This window comes from Perognathus longimembris, chromosome 18, assembly GCF_023159225.1.
Source record: "Perognathus longimembris pacificus isolate PPM17 chromosome 18, ASM2315922v1, whole genome shotgun sequence".
Taxonomy (NCBI): domain Eukaryota; kingdom Metazoa; phylum Chordata; class Mammalia; order Rodentia; family Heteromyidae; genus Perognathus; species Perognathus longimembris.
In genome coordinates, this window is record NC_063178.1 from 47,008,376 (window position 1) to 47,028,241 (window position 19,866).

The following is a 19,866-nucleotide window of genomic DNA, read 5'->3' on the forward strand; positions in this document are numbered from 1 at the left end:
CCTCAACCTTCCTCTCTCTCCCATTCTTCATTTCCCACCTACAACTCTTTTTCTCGCTGTGCTTTTCTTTTCTCCATTTTCCCCTCACTTTATTCACAGTAAACCTACACTCCAGAATCCTTACCCAGGACTTTAGTCTGTGAGTTTAATGTCCTCCCCATTCCACTGTTTGATTTCTTGAGGCTATCTCCCCTTCTGAGTGCATGAACACCCTGCTGGGTTGGAAGCAACACAAGAGGAGAGAACTTACCAGTGTTATGTGTCATTATGTCTACACATAACTCTTCACCTAGGACCTAGCTCAAAAGGAACTAAGGGGAAAAAGATTAAGTACATATTATATAGAAGAAATAAAAAATGCTCAAGAATATTTGTAAGCAATAGACCCTCATTCACTGGACTTAATTTCCATAATATAAACAAATGTAGGATTGGAAAACGACTATAGATTTAGTTCAGAAATTATATACAGAAATCAAATATATGAATTAAGTATTAAAAATGCTTAGTTCTACTTCTGTGTTTTTTATCCCTGTAGCCATGCAGAAAAATTTTATTTGGACTTAATAAGATGACATAGCACTTGGGGGCAAAAATGCAGCAGAGGAGACCTGCACTGGAGGCCAAGATGGAGAAGACTTCCACAGATATCATGACCTTTCCCTTGGCACTGTGGTAGACAGGCAGGAAGGTGAGCCACACACTGCAGAACACCAGCATGCTGAAGGTCAAGAACGTGGCTTCATTGAAGGTGTCAGGCAGGTTCCTGGCCAGGAAAGCCACGGTGAAGCTGGCCAGGGCCAGGAAAACAAGGTATCCCAAGACACAGTAGAAAGCAGTGAGGGAGCCCTTGTTACACTGGATGATGATTAGGCCATGTTCAGAGTGCAGATCTGTGTCAATGAAGGGAGGAGAGGATACCAGCCAGATTGCACAGAGAATCACTTGGATCAGGGTGCAGATGGGAATGATGATGTTAGGAGCCCCAGATACCAGTAGCCATCTCATCCTTCTCCCTGGAGACGTGATCTTGAAGGCCAGAACCACAGTTACAGTTTTGGCTAAGACAGCAGAAACAGCTACAGTGAATGCAACTCCAAATATGGTTTGCTGTAGAATGCAGGTGACTGAGTTGGGGCGGCCAATAAAGAGCAAGGAACAGAGAAAACAGAAGATGAGGGAGATGAGCAGGATGTAGCTGAGAGCCTGGTTATTAGCCCTGACAATGGGGGTGTTGTGATGTTTCACAAACACCCCAAGAACAACTGCTGTTAGTGTAGATAAGGAAAGAGCCATGCAGCCCAAGGCCATCCCTAAGGGCTCTCCATAAGCCAGGAAACTTGCAGCTCTTAGGAGGCACTGGTTTCTCTGTGTGTTGGCATACTGATGATCTGGACACTTCATACACTGCTCCACATCTGGTGAGAATTGTGATCTATCATTAATTCTTGTTTAGTTCTACTCATTTTTTTCAAATAAATTAGGAAATTGTTCACTTAAATATAATCCAGCACGTTAACATTTCCTATCATAAAAGTACTTTTCTTTTTCTACATCGGAACTTTCTCTACTTTGCATATTCTTCTTTATATAAGCTATTTTTTTCATCCTGTTTTTTCCTCTTTGGTTACCACATGTATTAACAATGTGCCAGTTTTGTCAGGCTAATATCATAATACCCTTTGTTTGAAATCTTTTGTCACTCTTTTTAACATTTAGCACTGTGCACAATTCTGTAACCATATAGAAAATTGTGAATGACATGGCATGAATTTTCCTACATGTCTTCTTTTAACACTCAATATCTGTGGCACATGCTTACACTCCTACTCATGTGTGAAGTAATGGGAACAGAGAAAACACTCTTTGATTCACTAAAGCAATTGTATGTACAAGACTCACTCTCATTTCTTAAACTGATTCCATCTTTCTGAACACTTTCTCTGTTGCAGGAACAGTTCTCTTCACTATGAAATAAAAGTGCGAAATCGGTGTTTCCTGTATGAATACAATGTGTCTTTTATGGCGAAAACTGTCCTGAATATGATGTGATTAATTTTCTGTTAGAATTTTAAACTTAATGATTAGTGACAAGAAGGATTTCCTGGAGATAAGTTTGCCTGCATAAACTAGAAAATATTAATAAATTTTTTTTTGAAATTGTGAACTGTGGTATTTCAACTGGGAATGCCGTCAGTTCTCACACTTAAATCAACAGGGCGAAGGAATATGGGCTCTGTAATCCTAATACACAACTTTTGCATTGACTTTGTTGGATTAGGGAAATCTAGGGAGAGATGAACTATTTCTCCTGAAGTCATGGGCTTACCTGTACCATTGGCAATCTCATTCTCTGTGCAAGGGGTACAATCAAAGCAACAGAAAGCCTCCCCTTCCTGAGGAGATTTCCTATATCCAGGACCACAGCTCTCACTGCAGACAGAGTGAGGAGTCTGAGGGAAATCAGATATTTGTCAGTAACTATTCAGTTTTTATCTAACACTCTAAAACCTTCAGTATTTTAAGACTTGGATTATTAAACAATATTCCCATGCAAGTAAGTCTAGTTGATTAACTGAAGACTGTAACTGACTTTATTTCCTATGAGTTTCAAACATTTATGTACAATCACCTTGAACTCTTACATATTTAACTACTGAGTAATGTGGGAATTTTTAAAGGTGGAAATTAATGGTAGGAAGGTTAAGTCCTAGTTTCCTGCCCTATGGAATTGTATTAAATTCATGTCATTATATGATGTCTCACCTGTCGCATGGTAAAGAGAAGAGAGGAAGAATCCCCTTCAAACCTCTAAATGCTGTAAAATACAGCACAGATCTCCCTTGTGTAAGGTAATATGAACTGCATTCCCATCATCTCTCCCTCTTTATTTTCCAGAATCAATGAGATGAGAATCTTCTTTTCACACAGGCCCCTCAATGATACCTCTAACCACAGATGCTTAAATAGCAGACCAACTAATCAATGAATGAAACTGACACAAAAGGCAACAAAATCAACTTTTCACCCACATAAAGTGATTCCTCAGATACTTTGTCAGGATATTAGAACCATGGAAAAGTGTAATTTATATTTTAAGACAATATTCTAAACCAACATTTTGAAACATTTAATTTTTTTGTTGCTCTGATCCTTGGGTTTTTAGTCAAGGACTGGGCACTCTTCTTGAGCTCTTTTTAATAAACATTAGCACTCTAGCACTTGAGCCACAATTCAACTTCCAGATTTGGGTGGTGAATTGAGATGAGTCTCACAAATTTTCTGCCTTTTTCGGATTTATCCTGACCTGTAATCTTAGACCAGAGAATATTAGAGTCCTGAGTAGCTAGGATGACAGATATGATCACAAGCACCTAGCCTTGTTAAATTACTTTGTTCCTTCCTTATTTGAAAGTCACTGAATAAAATTGTTAGGTTGGAATTCATTAAAAGTGTTATACAAAAGATATAAATTTCTGGGGGTACATGTGGCAGATCTAAGGCTTTAATTCAGGAAATGTGTATTATATCTGAGGTTAGTTGCTTAAGGCAAGTGTTTCACAACTTGAATTGGAGCTCCATTTCCATCATTATTGCTGGTTAATTGGAGATAAATGTCCTAAAGGCTTGGTCTGACTCCAAACCTTGATATTCATATCTCAGCCATCTCAGTAAGTAGGATTATAGGAGGATGTTCCTGGTACCAAGCCTGATAAACAATCTAATGTTGAACTTTGCTTACCTTCAGGTTTTTCAATCATTATGTTTAGATCCAACTCACCTCTGTAGTTCCTACGGCCCACTGTACCATATCTTCTGATAAAGACAGTTGATGGCCATGTAGAGCACGTGGAGAAAATTTCCCTACTTTCACCTCAAGTTGAAGACCTTCTGGAAAATTCCAAATGTTCACAATGTCATACTCTGCCTCCAGCTTCCTTTTCTCATCCAAAATGATTGGGTCTCCAGCAGGGTTGTGAAATTCGTTGTTCTTCAGGAAAGCATGCAGCTAAAAGAGATGCATCATCTTATGGTGAAGTTTATTCCAGAGCTAAGACAGAAAACTAGAACTAAGAACAGAGCCTCATTGCATTTAATCTCACATTCAGAATTAAGGCTTCCAAGAGGCATCTAATAAGGTATCCCAGAAGAAAATCTAGGAGGAATAAAAATATTATTTCCTAACCTTGGTCACTCAGAAAGGAATTAGAAGTGTTATTTTTAAGGGAAACTAATTCTACATAAAATTATGAATGAAACAATTCTAAATTGCCTACCTGCAGTTTGGCACAGCCATTAAACTTATGATTGTGTATCATTTGAGACTGCTAAAATTTTAAAACAAAAGTTGGAATTATTCTAGATCATTTATGAAAAATGTGGATAATTCTGCTCAGCAGAATATCCTTTGTGTTGAGGATTCATCTTGGCCTTAAGGGGGGAAGGGCGATGAGAGCGCTCCCGAGAAACTGCCCTTCCCCCAGCCTTGGGGCAGTGTGGAAGTGAGCCACACCTATCTCCTTCTGCATCTGGAACCAGAAGGGATAGCTTTGAGACCATCCCCCACCTTGCGCCAGTGAGCACATGTGCTCCCTTTTCATGGGCTTTGCCCAGAGGGCGGTACTATGGGAAATGACATTAGCCCATGATGGAGGTCTTTGGGAGCTGCTCTTAGATGAACAAGCTCACCAGCCTATCGCCGGCTCATGCTCAATCCTCGTCATCACTACTATATTACTGTGAGCCCCTCCTGAATAAACCGGATTGCTCTCCGAAGCATCTCCGAGATCCATGTGCGCCTGGCTTCCTTGGTGGGTAAGGAGGGAGGAAAAGGGGATCTCATTTGGGTGCGTGCACTTTAGGCTTGCCCGTGTCCCTTCCCTCCACCTTGGCCGCCCGTGGGTCGGGCGCCCAGGGGAGAGGGTGAAAAGGGGAGCACTGATAAGGGAGTAAGCTTAGCATCCTCGCACCAGGGGAGGTAAATCTATCCCGGCAATTGGCGCCCAGCGTGGGGCCCAGAGCCCATGGGAACGAGTCTGGCAGCTACCAGCAAGCCCTAAGGGAATTGGAGTAGAGTCTCCGGGACACGTGTTTCTCCCATCAGGTCAGCAAAGAAGATGGGACAGAGTCAAAACAGGTTGAATAATTTGCCTCTTGAAATACTGAGGTTCATCCTCCAAAATGCGGGGATGGGCGTGAATGAGAGCCCTGGGCTGTGCACAGCTTTGTGCGTCTCCTGGCACTAGGCAGGGCAGAGGCAGCAGTCTGGTCTGGGTCCTCCCCCCCTGCCGCCGGGGACTTTTAAAGTCCCGACTTGTGAGCAGCTGCGTGCACTGCGCGCTGGGCTCCTGGGACGCGGGGCCCAAGGTGGTGGCAGGTGCCATGAGAGGTCGTGGCCCTGGCAATGTTTTGGATATGGCGGGCTCAGAGTTTTTCACTTCTGGGTCCACCAAGTGTAGCGGTGGCGGCGGCAGTGCCTAGCGGCCTGGAGCTAGAATTTTTGGGCTGGTGATACATGGGGCCCAGAGGCTGTGGGCATGGAGCTTTGCGCACTCTCTCCACCCCCAAAGCCGGCCCCAAACCCACTGGATTGGAATGTGTGGCTCTTGGAAAAAGAGACAGGATCTTATATTTTTGTTATCAGTGCTTGCTAAGTCGGGATGATCTCCTTCCTGTGCCCACCCTTGCTGGGGGCCGTGCCAAATTCCTGGAGACTGGGTGGGGACTCAGAGACTGGAAGACCTCTGGCGACTTCGCACAGCTGGGTGGGGTTAGCAGTCTGCCTGCATCCCACCCCCGTGCTGTGGCCCTGCAGGCTTTCCTGCAGTGTTTTCTCTCTGTGTTAAACTATAGCTCACAGGCAGAGAGCACAAGGACAAGGCCTCAGGTAAATGCAAATGGTACAGGACCTAAGGAAAATTAATGAACTGATAATCCCCGCCGGCACCCCTTTATGGGGGCTGCCATGGATCCCCTCCATTTCTCGGGATCGGAATTTCATTATAATTGACATCAAGGACTGTTTCTTTTCCATTCCCCTTGACCCCCAGGATTGTGAAAAGTTTGATTTCTCCATGCCCTCGGTTAACTTCCAGGGGCCAGACCAGAGGTATGAGTGGGTAGTCTTTCCTCAGGGCATGGTTAATAGTCCTGCCTTCTGCCAACATTATGTGTCACAAGTTCTTCAACCTCTTAGGAGCCAGTCAGATATTATTTTATATGTCTATATGGATGACATCATTATTGGAGCAGCAGATGTCCAAGAGTTAGACACTGCCTATGGCAAGCTACAAACACTCCTATAAAGAGGAGGACTGCATATAGGCAGTGACAAGATTCAGAAAGTATACCCCTTTAAGATCTTGGGGGCAGAACTTAAACTAGACTCTGTGTGACCCCTTAAACCCCAGTTATCCTCCCAGACATCTTAAACTCTGGTGGAGATGCAAAGATTGTTGGGGGAGAATAACTGGTTAAGACCCTGGCTTCACCTGCCTCCGCTCCATGACTCTTTGAAGGGCAATGTGCCCACTGATGTTATTACAATAACTCCATCACTTCAAAGAGCCTTCCAGAAAATCCAAATGGCCCTAAATATGGCACGGTTGGCCCGCTACAAGCCTGAGTGCCCACTTTGCATTTGGATCCTCCCCAGGTCTGAGCTTCCCTCAGCCACTATTACCCAGTCAGGCGAGCCTCTGCAATGGGTGCACGCATCAGTGGGAGGAGCTCCCAGGGTTTATTCCCAGCTAGACCAACTAGCTGACTTGGTAATCAAGGGCAGGGATACTTCCCTGAGACATTATGGGCGAGATCCCGATGTGCTAACCATTCCCTACCGGCTGTCAGATTTTGAATGTGTCAGAAGGTATAATGAACAGGTTTCCAGTGCCCTGGAGGGTTTTATGGGAAAGGTAGATTGGCATTATGGCACCTCGAGGTGGGATGACCTCATTTTCCAGTCTACAATGGACCCATCCTGTACTTTTATCTACCAGGACTCTTGTCAAGGCTTCCAATGTTTTTACTGATTGGGGAAGAGCGGGGTCTGTGGTGGTGGTACGCTCCACCTCCCCTCCTGCCGATGGGAAAGGAAACACCCATTACTTTGAGGCAGTTACTGGATCTGCATAGTTTAAGGAACTGTACGCAGTCACCCTGACACTGACCCATGTCAAACAGCCAATGAACCTGTTTTCTGACAGTTTGTATGTGGTTAATTTGCTACCAAACCTGGTGTCCTCATATATTAAACTAGATGAATACACAATCACCTCTCTGATGATCCAAGTCAGGTCTCTGTTAAAAGAGCAGACTGAGCCGATATTCTTACAGCGCCTTCACAGACACCAAAGACTGCCAGGGGACCTGACACAAGGTAATCCTATGGCTGACCAGCTGGCCACTAATGGAACTATTATAGCTATGGTTATTGCACAACCTCAAAACCTTCAAATGGCCCAAGGACTCCATGAGTGTACACACTTAAACTGGAGAGGGTTGCCTCAGAGATTCCGTTCAGTTCCTATAAATGACTTAAAAAGAGTATTAGGACTTGCAAGTCATAGATGCCCTTTCTGCAAGTCCCTCCTCTGCAATCTTTGGGGATCAACCCCAGAGGCCTAAAGCCTAACGATATCTGGCAAACTGATGTAATCCACTACGCTCCTTTTTGAAGGCTGAAATATATATTTATGTCCATAGATACTCATTCACATGTGTGCTGGGCCACAGCACATTCGGGGGAAAGACCATGGCATGCTGAGAGCCACTTTGTATAATGCTTTGCTATCCTAGGGCTCCCCTTACAGGTAAAGACAGATAATGGACGTTGTTTCATCAACAAGCCTTTACAGGCCTTTTCCCAAACGTGAAATATTAAACATACCACTGGAATACCATACAACCCAAAGGGTCAGGCCATAATTGAGAGGCATAATAAGACCCTGAAGGATCAATTATTAAAACAAAAAGAGGGGTAAGCCCCCATGACCAGCTGAGGACAGTGATGTTTACACTGAATATTTTAAATTTCTCTAAGGACCAACCTCTGTCGGCTTTCCAGAGACATTGGTCAAGCCAAACACCTTACTTAAAGGTGGAAGTCCATTGGAAGAACCCCCTTACAGGAGCATGGTGAGGCCCGGACCCACTTATCAGTGCAGGAAGGGGCTTCGCATGTGTTTTCCCAACTGGGGAACCAAATCCCATCTGGATTCCAGCTAGAGACATAAAATATTGTTCTTCTGAATGACCACCCAAGGGCACCTGCCCTTGAGGGATGTGTCTCCTTGTTTTCTCTTCAGGAAAACAAAGACCATGGTGGATTTCTCAATGGAGAAATGGGAAAGCCTACCTGTACCAGCGATGGACCCAGTGTCAGCCTTGTTTCTTCCCTGGAATTTGCTTGGCGCCTTTTGGCATAATGTTTGCTGTAGCAGCGTGTCCCACAGCGTTGCACAAGAACTAAAGGGAAATTTTGAACACTGTTGTTCTTTCCTCTGCCCTCCCCTTGCTGCTTATCTTAGGGGTCCCCATTGGAGGGAAATAGGAGGTAAAGTGTTTGGACACCTTAATGTTTTATGATAAGTGGTTACAATAAGCAAGGGATTGGTACCTTGCTGCAATGTTTTCTATAAAGTGTTTACTAACATTAATCGTTAAGTTACCAGCACCCTGGCTGCCAAATCACCAGGACCTGAACCTGCCTCTACCTCACCATCAAGGGAAGGGAGAGCCATCTGCACTACCTTGAGTGACACCGAAATGGACCAGGACTCCTCTATCTCCTATGGACTGAGCCAGATAAGAGACCCTCCATTGCATTGTGCCTGTGTTACAATTGCTCATGTGTTACAGTTGCTCATGTTGCATTTGCCTTGTGTTACGATTGCTTAAGCTCATGTCTGCTTGATGCTTCCATTTGCATTATGTTTGCATTGCCCTGTGCTAGACAAATTGGTCTCTTATATTGGGAGTGAAAAGCCAGAGCTGTCCAGACAACAAGTGGCCTTTGGCCTTTAGCCATTTAGGAACCCCATGAGGTTGGTCACATGCCCATTAGGACCCGCTGCTCACTGAGGTCTGGTGGCATGAGAAAAAATTAACAGGGATTTCTTTCAAGTGCCAATCTCACTCTCCCCGAGTCCCCTCATCTGGCTGGCCAGCCCGGCAGGCAGGTTGGCCTGAAGTGCTAGTGCATTAGCCGAAGATGAGTGAGATCCTCCATGTGGGTTTCAACCTAAGACATGGCGCGCCCTCAAGTAAACTGCCTCCTGCTGTTCAAAAGAAAAAAAATAAAAGGGGAAGATGTTGGGGATTCATCTTGTTCTTAAGGGGAGAAGGGCGATGAGAGCGCTCCCGAGACGCTGCCCTTCCCCCAGTCCTGGGGCAGTGTGGAAGTAAGCCACACCTATCTCCTTCTGGGTCCTGAACATAAGGGATAGCTTTGAGACCATCCCCCACCTTGCACAAGAGAGCTTGTGTGCTCCCTTTTTGCAGGCTTTGCCCAGAGGGCGGTACTATGGGAAGTGATGTTAGCCCATGAGGGAGGTCCTTGGGAGCTGCTCTTGGATGGACAAGCTCGCCAGCCTATCACAAGCTCATGCTCAATCCTTGTCATCACTACTATATTACTGTGAGCCCCTCCTGAATAAACTGGATTGCTCTCCAAAGCATCTCCGAGATCCGTGTGCACCTGGCTTCCTTGGTGGGTAAGGAGGGAGGAAAAGGGGATCTCATTTGGCCGCGTGGACTTTAGGCTTTCCCGTGTCCCTTCCCTCCACCTTGGCCGCCCGCGGGTTGGGCGCCCAGGGGAGAGGTGAAAAGGGGAGCACTGGTAAGGGAGTAAGCTTAGCATTTCCACACCAGGGGAGGAAAATCTAGCCCAGCACCTTTGCTACTTCTTAATAAACTAAAAGGGGAAAGATGAATTTACAGTTTTCAAACATTAGCTATGAGCATGGTGAAGTTATCTGTAACTAAGAGTTTATAAAGACATGGAATACATGCCTTTCTTGTTATTGACCTGCTTTCGCTTAAGATCATATGAACACATGTGTAGAGCACATCACAAAAAATTAATCAGGTATAATGCCTTGTATTTTTGAAACATACTTGAAACATTGCATTTCATAAAGTGAGAAACCCCTCTAGAGAGTGACTGTGCTCACGATGTATGCAATCCAAGTGTGAAGGTCTTACCTGTGCAGGGGAAGGCACTGTTCCTTTTCGGTTTCCCATGGTTTGTTGTTCTGTTTGATAAAGAAGCATCTCATGTAGAGCCTGGGCCACAGCATACACAGCATTGTGTATATTGTAACTGTCTCCAGACATAGTTAGGTCATAATCATGCCTAGGCAACCAATCCAAGGAGGCATTACGAGGACAGTTCTCCCACGTTACACAGTCAGACTCAGAATCAGAGCAATTAAAAGAGAGAAACCACAGCCGAGCAAGGAAAAGGTCTTCTGGGTATTTGGAAGGGCTAACAGCCTTGACAAAATCTGCGAATCCAGAAATAGCTGGATGATGATGTGAGAAAATGAGAGGTACATGGACGGAGCCTAGCAGGAAATACTTCTTTCTGATGGTTAACTCCCACTGTGAGTTCAATATACACACTTTGCCTTTTATTAATACTTGCTCAACACAGTTCATTAAATCTAGTAGGGATTCATCATCACCATATATGATGAGAACATTTGCTGTTTATTAATCTGGTTGTAAAGGGACATGATTTTGAGTGCATATGATAAGGCATGGGTTGGAATCACTAGCTCAAAGGCTATACAAAGTCTGCTCTTGGCCATTTCTACTTTTAATTCAGGAAGAATCCACAAACCATTCTCATCTTCTAAGGTGAACATTCCCACCCAGTTCCAGTTGAAGTGAAGCAGTAAGGAGACAATGGCAGGGGCCATTGATGTGTCCTTTGGGGCCATCTGATAGAGAGCAGGGAACTTGTTATGGTCATTCAGGGTATGATCAAAAGGCCCAAATGTAAGCTAAGAGGAATGAAAATTAGCCCATGAATGAGAATATTACCATCTATCACAATCTCTAGTGAAGTATAAAAACTAAGTAACCAGTAAAATTAGATGGAAAGATTTTTTTCATTAAAAAAATTTCAAATGTTTTTTAATAGTAGTGCAATGTATCAATGTTCTCATACATACATTTGATCTTTGACATTTCTATGACTTCTATATATTACAACCACACCCATTCCAACTTTTCTAAGTCCATTTTTACAACTGTAGGTTGAATCTTATGTATTTCCCACCCAATTACTTCCACTCCCCATTTCTCTGCACTTTTAAATATGCATTCAATATCTATCACCCTCTGACAAGATAAGCTTCAGCTTTCCATTGTTCATATATTTTTATACTGTCTTTTATTTGGTCCGCCATATTACACCTTGGGATTCCACCCTATATAATTAATCAACTAGCAAGATGGATTATGCATATACACACATGACTTTTTATGTATTCCATACTGATTTCACATTTTACAGTCATATCTTAGCCCTAACTTTCATATATGAGAGGACAAATGTCCTCTTTCTTTCTGAACATAATATCTTGCATGAGTGTGTGTTTGTGGTGGGCACGCAAGCCAGCCAGTAGAGTACAATGAACTCAGGGTCTCGTGCACTAACTTGAATTTTTCCCTCAAGGTTAGCACTCTGCCAATGGAGTCACATATTCACATCCTGCTTTTGGCTGGCTAAGTAGACATAAAAGTTTCTTGAATAACTGGGTTTACAGGTGTGAGCTAGCAGAACACTGGTCAACACATCTTCACACTTTAAAATCATTTCCTGTTTCTTGCTTCAAAAAAAATCCCTTTAAACTGCTCTAAAATTTTCTATTCTCTTTTCTACACATGGAACAATAAATATCTAATCATTTTGAACTCATTTTTTGATATCACAAAATTATTTAGACTCACACATCTAGTATCTTCTTATCATTCTTCTATCACTTGAAATGGCACCAAATTATACATTTAGTTAGTAACCTCCCACTTTTCCACCCTTACCTGTGGATACCTGTAGAGGCTCAACAACGTTCCAATCTCGGAAGATGTTAATCCTGATGGTCCCGTAATCACTGCTATCGATTTGCTGTCTCTCATGCAGGAGTAGTTTGGACTCTTGTACTTCCCAAAGAGGCAAGTAAAGTGATTTTTAAATGCTAGCCAATCTCCAAATTGAACATCATAGATATCAAATCCCAGAGTCAAGTTGTGTAAAAGATGAGAATTTTTGTTGATTTCTTCAATAGCAAAAGCCAAGGCTAAAACAAACTGGTAGTTTTTGAAGATAAACCTACATAATGAGCAAAGAAATTTAGGAGGAGAAATTCAAAACATATGACTTTGATGGATTGAATACTTACATTTATTTGCCAGGGAATAGGCTAAAACATTAAGCTTATTATAAATGAGGTAATAATTGGATTGTGGACCATATCGGACATGAAATAATGACACAGTGCTTAGTTTTATACAGTAAATTTTGTTTACAGTAAAAGAGACTGAGAATGAGAGAGAGAGAGAGAGAGAGAGAGAGAGAGTGAGAGAATGTGTATATGGGTAGGTGTCAGTGTCCTGGAGCTTGAAATCAAAGTGTGGCCACTTTCCTTGAACTTTTTTGCTCAAGGGAAGCACTCGGTTACTTGAACCAAAGTTCCACTTCCAGCTTTTGTCTGGGTAAGTGGAGATAAAATTCTCAAAGATATTCATGTCCAGGCTGGCTTCAATCCTCAATCCTCAGATATCAGCCTTTTGCATAGAGAGGATTACTGTCATGAGTCACCAGACTACAATAAGAATTTTAATCTATTTCCTCAAAATGCTTGTTAAAAAAGAAAAATTTTCACACCACTGGCCAGTGGGTAAGGAAAGGTTTCTGTAACCTTTTGGTAAAGAATTCATGCCACTGACTCAGGTTGTCTCTAATAACATCAATTCATTATCAACCATGATAGCTGGATGCAGGAAATACAGGGATTTTGGAATAAAGTGAAGAACTTACAGACCTGGAAAGGAGAAGCTATACTGCATGAAACAAGAGTCTTCCACTGACATGCAGAAAGTCACTCTCGAGTACTTGCAAGATAGTTCAGTGAAACTGAACAGTTTCAGGCATAGGAGGGATAGGAGGCCAGAGTATAGAAGACAGAGGATATTGCTGTGCACACTCAAGTTCCCTCAGCCATTGCCAATCCTGAAAACAAAACAGTAAAGGGAAATAGAATGGTAAATTGCTTACGGATTACTGTCTTCCTTCGTGGAACCATCAGTGTTACTGCTATCTGTTCCTAAAGTGTAAAGAGGAAAAAATCCAGCAATCAGCACATCTACATTCATGTGTGCTCGATGCTTCATTGTAGAAAAGCAGCTAGTGCCAGCCAAGGACTTGAAAGGATGGGGAAGCTGGAGAAGAATGAGCATAAAGATCAAAGTGCCCATCCCTGAAGCATCTGCCAAGCTGAAATTCTGCCCAAAAGTAAAGGTTGCAGTGCCAAGTATGTAGATTCATATATGTCTGTATGTATGCATATGTGTCTTTTTATTGGCAGAGATTTACACTGTAGCCCATGGAAGCCTCTTGTGCATCCCCAGGGAAGAATGTGTAAAACTCTTCCCTGAGGCTCTGCATCTGAGGCTTTGCATCCAGGAGAAAAACAAGAGTTTGAAAACATGTTTGCCTATTTTTCTTCTTCCTCACAGGTGCTATAATTTTACCAAGACCACAGATACTGAAGTCCCTGAGATGAAAGTTATATTTGTTCTGATATCTATGTCAAGATAGTATTTGCATGAAAGCCGTTTGGGAAGATGCAACTGGATTGCCTCAGAGGATACAATTTTCATGTTAACTGTGAAATGCCAAGAAAAATTTCTAGGCTATTGAGATGTCCACCAAACATATGAGGGTAGCATACCCATAGGGTCAATTCGCACATCCAATATCCATTATAGGCACAGAGTATTGCTGGTTGATGCAAACAGTTTTCAGCAGGTATTCCATACACAGAGGCCTGTACAAATGTACTCATTTAGTATTACCTAAGGAAGCTATAATGCTGCTGTAACCTATAATCTTTAAATGCCAAAACTGAATTTCACAATTCCATTCTGAACTTCCACCTTCAAACAAGGTTATTTTTTTCTAAGCTTTCAAATATAGATCAAGTTATTTTGATAATGCACCTGTCTGCGAACAAGTGGTAATAGATGTCATTCGTCTCTATCATAAGCCTTAGTCAATATAGTAAACAACTCCATGTTTGTTCATGTCACAATATATCAAAATTTCATGCAGAGACTTCAATGGCCCCAGAGAACAGGGCCATTGTATGTCATTTTGGCAGTATGTCTATATTTAGCAAATTAGCCATTTTCACAACATTGAGTTGGGTTATCTCTGAACATGAAAGAATGAAAGTTATTTACATTTCCTGCTATTTGTGTTGGTTTTGTTCAGACTTCTTTAGTTTTCACTATAAAGCTCCTATATCTCTTTGGGTGGGTTAGTTCATAGTTTTTTGTGTTTTTGTTTTTTTTTTCTGAGGCCATTAGAAATGGAGTTGTTTTCATGGTTTCCCTTTCAGCTTGTACATTGCTAGCATAAGGGAAGACTACTGATTTTGTGAGTTAATATTGTATTCTGCTTCTTTGCCAAATTCGTTGATCGTCTCTAAGCTCTTAGCTCTTGGAGATGGAGCTTTTGGGGTCTTTGAAGAATAAGATCATGTTGTTTGCAAAAAGGGGTAGTTAAATTTCTTCTTTCCCTATGTAAATCTTTTTAATGTATGTTTTCTTTCCTGATTGCTGTGAGTAGGAATTCCAGAACCATATTAAAGAGGACTAGAGACAGTGCACATACTTGCCTTTTCCTGATTTTAGGGGAAATGTTTTTAGTTTTACCTCATTCAATATGATATTGGCTGTTGGTCATTTATAACTTTACTATTTTAAGGAAGGTTCCTTCTATCTATAGCCTCTCCAAAGTTTTGACATGAATTGATGTTGTATTTTTTCAGTCTTTTTCTACAATTATTCAAAGGATCATATGGGTTTTGTGTGTGGCCCTGTGAATATCATGAAGTACGTTTATATGTATGATTTATATGTTTTAAACCAGGCTTGCATGCGTGGGATGAAGCCTACGTGGCCATAATATATATGTATTTTTTCATTTGTTTCTGGTTCAATTGGCTGTTATTGCATTGGAAAGCTTTGCATCTATGTTCATCAGAGAAATTATTCTGTAGTTATTTTTATGCTTGTCCTTACATGATTTGGGGGTGTGTATAATATTGGCTTCATAGAATGAGTTTGGAATTGCTCCATCTGTTTCCAATTCGTGGAAAAGCTTGAGAAATATTAGTGCTACTTCATCTTTAAAATTATTATAGAATTGTGCTGTGAAACCATCTGATCTTGAGCTTTTTCTTGATGGAAGACTTCTGGTTACTTCCTCAGTCTCATCTTTTTTCTTATATATTTCTTCTTAGATCCTGTTCTTTATGATTCTCAGGAAGGTGAGATTTTTTTCTCTCTTGAGATTGGCAAGTTTTCAGTTACTACTTTATTGAATTTATTTTTCTTACTAAATTTATTTTAAAGGTGATGTACACAGGGGTTATAGTTACATAAGTAAGGTCATGAGTCACTTCTTTTTGAATAGTTCTTACTCTTAGTTACACTAATTTTCCCCCTCCCTGAATCCAATGACCCCAAGCTGTAAAGTCTGTTTCCAATATAGAATCTGGTATTGATGGTGCATTGGTTCATCCTTTGTTCCACCATTTCTGTGATTTCCCCTTCTCTTCTCCAAATCAGAGAAAGTTATACATAAGACAAAGGATAGAGAAATTGAAATTTGTTACAACATAAAATAAACCAAATGAACAAAATAAAGGAAAGAATTAGCTGCAAATAGTACACTAAAGGAATAATCCTCTTCCATTTCTTGGAGTTCATTTCAATAAGCATCATGTTATATACTCACATGCTCATAACTTTGCAGCTATTATCACCAATGAGGGAAATCACGCAGTCTATGTTTCTTTGGGTCTGGCTTGCTTTACTTAATATACTTTTATCCCAGTCTTTCCATTTCTTTATGACTGGGGCAATAGCATTCTTTCTGTTGGAAGCATAGAATTCTATTGTCATATATATATATATATATATATATATATATATATATATATATATCACATTTTCTTGAATCATTTATCTACCTCTACCGATGGGCATCTGGGCTGATTCCATATCTTAACTATGGTAAATATTGCTTCAATGAACATGATTTTACAGGTAGCTTTAGTGTGGCCTTGTTTATTGGCTTTGGGGTATATTTCCAGGAGTGAGATTGCTGGGAAATAGGGAGCTCTTTCAGGAACTGCCATGCAGCTTACCAAAGTAGCTGAATAAGTTTGCTGGGAAATAGGGAAACTCTACGTTTACTCTTTGAGGAACCTCCATGATGCTTTCCAAAGTAATTGAGTAAGTTTACTTTTCCATCAACAGTGTACTAATGTTCGCTTTGGGCCACATCCCTGCCAACATTTTGTATCATTAGTTTATTGATAATGGCCCTTCTAACTGGATTGATGTGAAATCCCAATGTTGTTTTGATTTGCATTTCTTTTATGGCCAGAAATTTTGAACATCTCTTCATGTGTCTATTGGCCATTCTTTTTTCTTCCTCTGAGAAATATCCCTTTAAGTCTTTAGCCCATTTATTTGTGGGGTTATTGAGTTTTTGTGGGTCCATGGGAGACTGAACTTCTGTGACACAAACACCATCAATGACTATTTCTGTGACGTGCTCCCTTGCCACAGATGTCCTGCAGCACTACCTATGTCAAAGTGCTGTGGTATGCATTGTGGTGGGTTCAATATTCCTCTGTCCATTCTCATCATTCTCATCAATTAGGGCTTCACTCTTTCCAGCAACTTCTACAGTAGCTCCTCTAAAGTAAGATGTAAATCTTCAACACTGGTGTTTCCCACATAATTGCTGTTTTCCTGTTCTTTGGAACAGGTGCATTTGTATATGTCACACAAGCTCTCCATGAATGAGGGGGGAAATCTCTTCTTTCTTTTATCCCATTGTAATTCCCATGAGGAAATTTTTAATCCACATTTTCAGGAATAATGGTGTCAATGTTGTGGTGAGAAAAACACTGATTAGTGAAGAGTTTTCATCAGGAAGTATCTGCAGTTACAGATATACAATCTATTTTCTTTTCAGTTGAATTGGAAATAACATTGCTTCTTATTATAGTAATGGTTAGTTGAATACCACTTAAAGTATTTTGCCAATTTTTATCTGTAGTGTATTTCTTTTTACCCATTTAACAAACATATATATAAAGAAAAATTTTATTTCTTATTTATTGTCATTGTAGTTTTTTATTCTGAAGGAAAATTATCTTATAAGCAAATAACTTCAGGATGAATTTGTTTCTTTCAAAGGCTTGCAGTGCTTTAGTTCAATTTGTTATTGTCATTTGGAAAAATAATCTGTGGTAGAATGATTCTCTGACCTGTGGTGGCCTCAACCTCCACACAGACTTACCAATGACTCTTGGCACGCTAGAGGTCTGTGAGAAGCACACTTCTCCTAAGGTTTTTCTGTGTTTGATGGCCGAAGGAAACCATTTGGTCATGACACATTCCTCCCCAGATAAGAGAGTTCCTGGGAGATTTGTTTACCCGGGTGCTCAGGGAGAGGGGTTTACAGTATGTAAGGAGTTTTATTTTTAAGATAGATAGCATAGGGTAATCAGTAGCTAGGGGATAATTGTAGCCTTGCCTTGACCAGTCTAATCCTTTGGTATATTGATAAATGTAGCCATGCTTTGATATGTACATCTTTCTATTTGAACTTTACTCAAGTTGTAAACTGATGTCTTATGACACAAACTGATGTCTTATGATCCTATTTCTAAAACAGTATATAAGTGCTGGCCTTTCTAAAGTAAAACATGCATTGGTTCATTTTCCTGTACATCCCCCGTGTCCTGATTTTCATCACTTCAGTTTCCGGGTTCAGGCCCCCTCCAGAGGGCCGCAATATGTGGCACCTGAACAGGGACCCGATATTTGATCCACAGGAGATTGTGGAACTGTGTTTTGAGCTCTCATGTAGAGGTAAGATATAACGGGACAAGCTAAATTTACTCCTTTTTCTAATCTTGTTCATCATGTGCTTGTTCACAAATAGAAGACTGTATACAGGTGCTAGTGGAATATAATCCTTGGTTCCCTGAGGAAGGTACTTTAGACTTGTTAGTCTGGGAATGAGTAAAGAATAATGTGGGAAAGGCATATCAGTGTGGTGACAAGGTTCCAGTTACGTTTTGGTCTATTTGGGCATTAATGCGTGCGGCAATGAGTATGATGTCTCATGATGCCACTATGACTTCAGCTGCTGAGTTAAAGGCTGACATGGAGGAAGCAATGAATGCCTATAATCTCCTGGAGGAGGTAAAATCTCTAATTGGGTGGGAGCTAAAAGATAAGGCCACACCTTAGCAGTCTCCTGCCAGTTCTGATAGAGAAAAAGTAATGGCAAAAGCTAAGCCTTTGACCACTACCCATATTCCTTCAGAAAATGAAACCAGCCTATATAGCTCAGCAGGGCAGTCAGAGCGTTACAGATGCTCCTGTGATCTGCCAGGGACCAACAGGAAAGTGAAAGTAAAAAAAGAAAATATCACTGCCTCAGGGCCCGCCATTATTTTTCTCTTCTTCAGATTCTGATTCCTATGGTTCTGTTCCTTCCCCCCCTATGGAGCGTTTCCTGTCATTCAACCCCCTCCAATCAGAGGTGTAGCTCAGCCACCTCATTATGAAGGCATTGACCTGATTCATTAAACTTCAGAAAGCCGTAAACTTATATGGGGCTGACTTATGGCTCCATTCCTATGAACGAGGCTTCCTCACCATCTTTTCCTTACAACCAGCCACTAGCAGGGGAGCAAGCACTCCCTGTTTCTGTCCATCAGCTTAGAATTGCAGAAGGACCAGTGATTTTTCTTTTACCTCCCAAGAGAATTTTTACTGCAAATGCATTTTTAATTCGTGCCAGCGCAATATGTTTTGTGCAAATGTTTCTTGTGTCTTTGTCCTTGTTTGATTAGTTGTGTTTTGTGCGGACTGCTATATTGGGAAAAGCCTCTGGCGGGTGGCCTCCGCAGGCTGATTACCAGAGGATGAAAATCTCCACAGGGGAGGATCCCCCTGAGAATTTTCAGGGCCCCATGGTCTTTCCATCACTCTGGCTGGACGTTTGTGGACAGGGGACATGCTATCCAAGGCATAAAGCCTCTATTTCTCTGTCCTGTTTTGTCTTGATTGGTGTTGTCTTTGAGGTTGGTACAAGTTCTAAATATAAAATTTTGTTTTCTATGTTTCTGTAGTTCATTTACACGTCTATGGGGAAAACATCAGAGTCTGCAATGTGCTGTGTCCCCATCTGCAAGAAGGCAGTTGGAGAAGTGCAGGCTGCAGAGAACCTGATTCAAACAGCTGGCTAATCTTAGCCTAAGAGTAATTTAAAACTGCAAAATGTTCTTAGATGAAATTGGGCTAAAGACTATAGTCAAGTGCTGGGTGGGCTCAGTTTTACTCCAGGGGACCCCCACTCAGCTATATTCAGCAAGAAAGTGTTTAGTTTGCTAAAATGTCTTGCTAAAACTAGCAAGACCTGGTGAATGAGAAGAAATGCTAAAATCATTTATTAAAGATTTGGTCTTAAGTTTGCGTCATTGCAAGAGTAAGATTGGCACAAATACCTCTTGCCACTGAAAAATGTACAGCCGATATTTATTT

General features: G+C 41.4%; 1 pseudogene; it reads right to left on the minus strand.

Annotated features, from left to right (window-relative positions):
• Positions 1-495: 495 nt before the first annotated feature.
• LOC125367022 lies at positions 496-17,699 on the minus strand (annotated as a pseudogene).
• Positions 17,700-19,866: the final 2,167 nt, after the last annotated feature.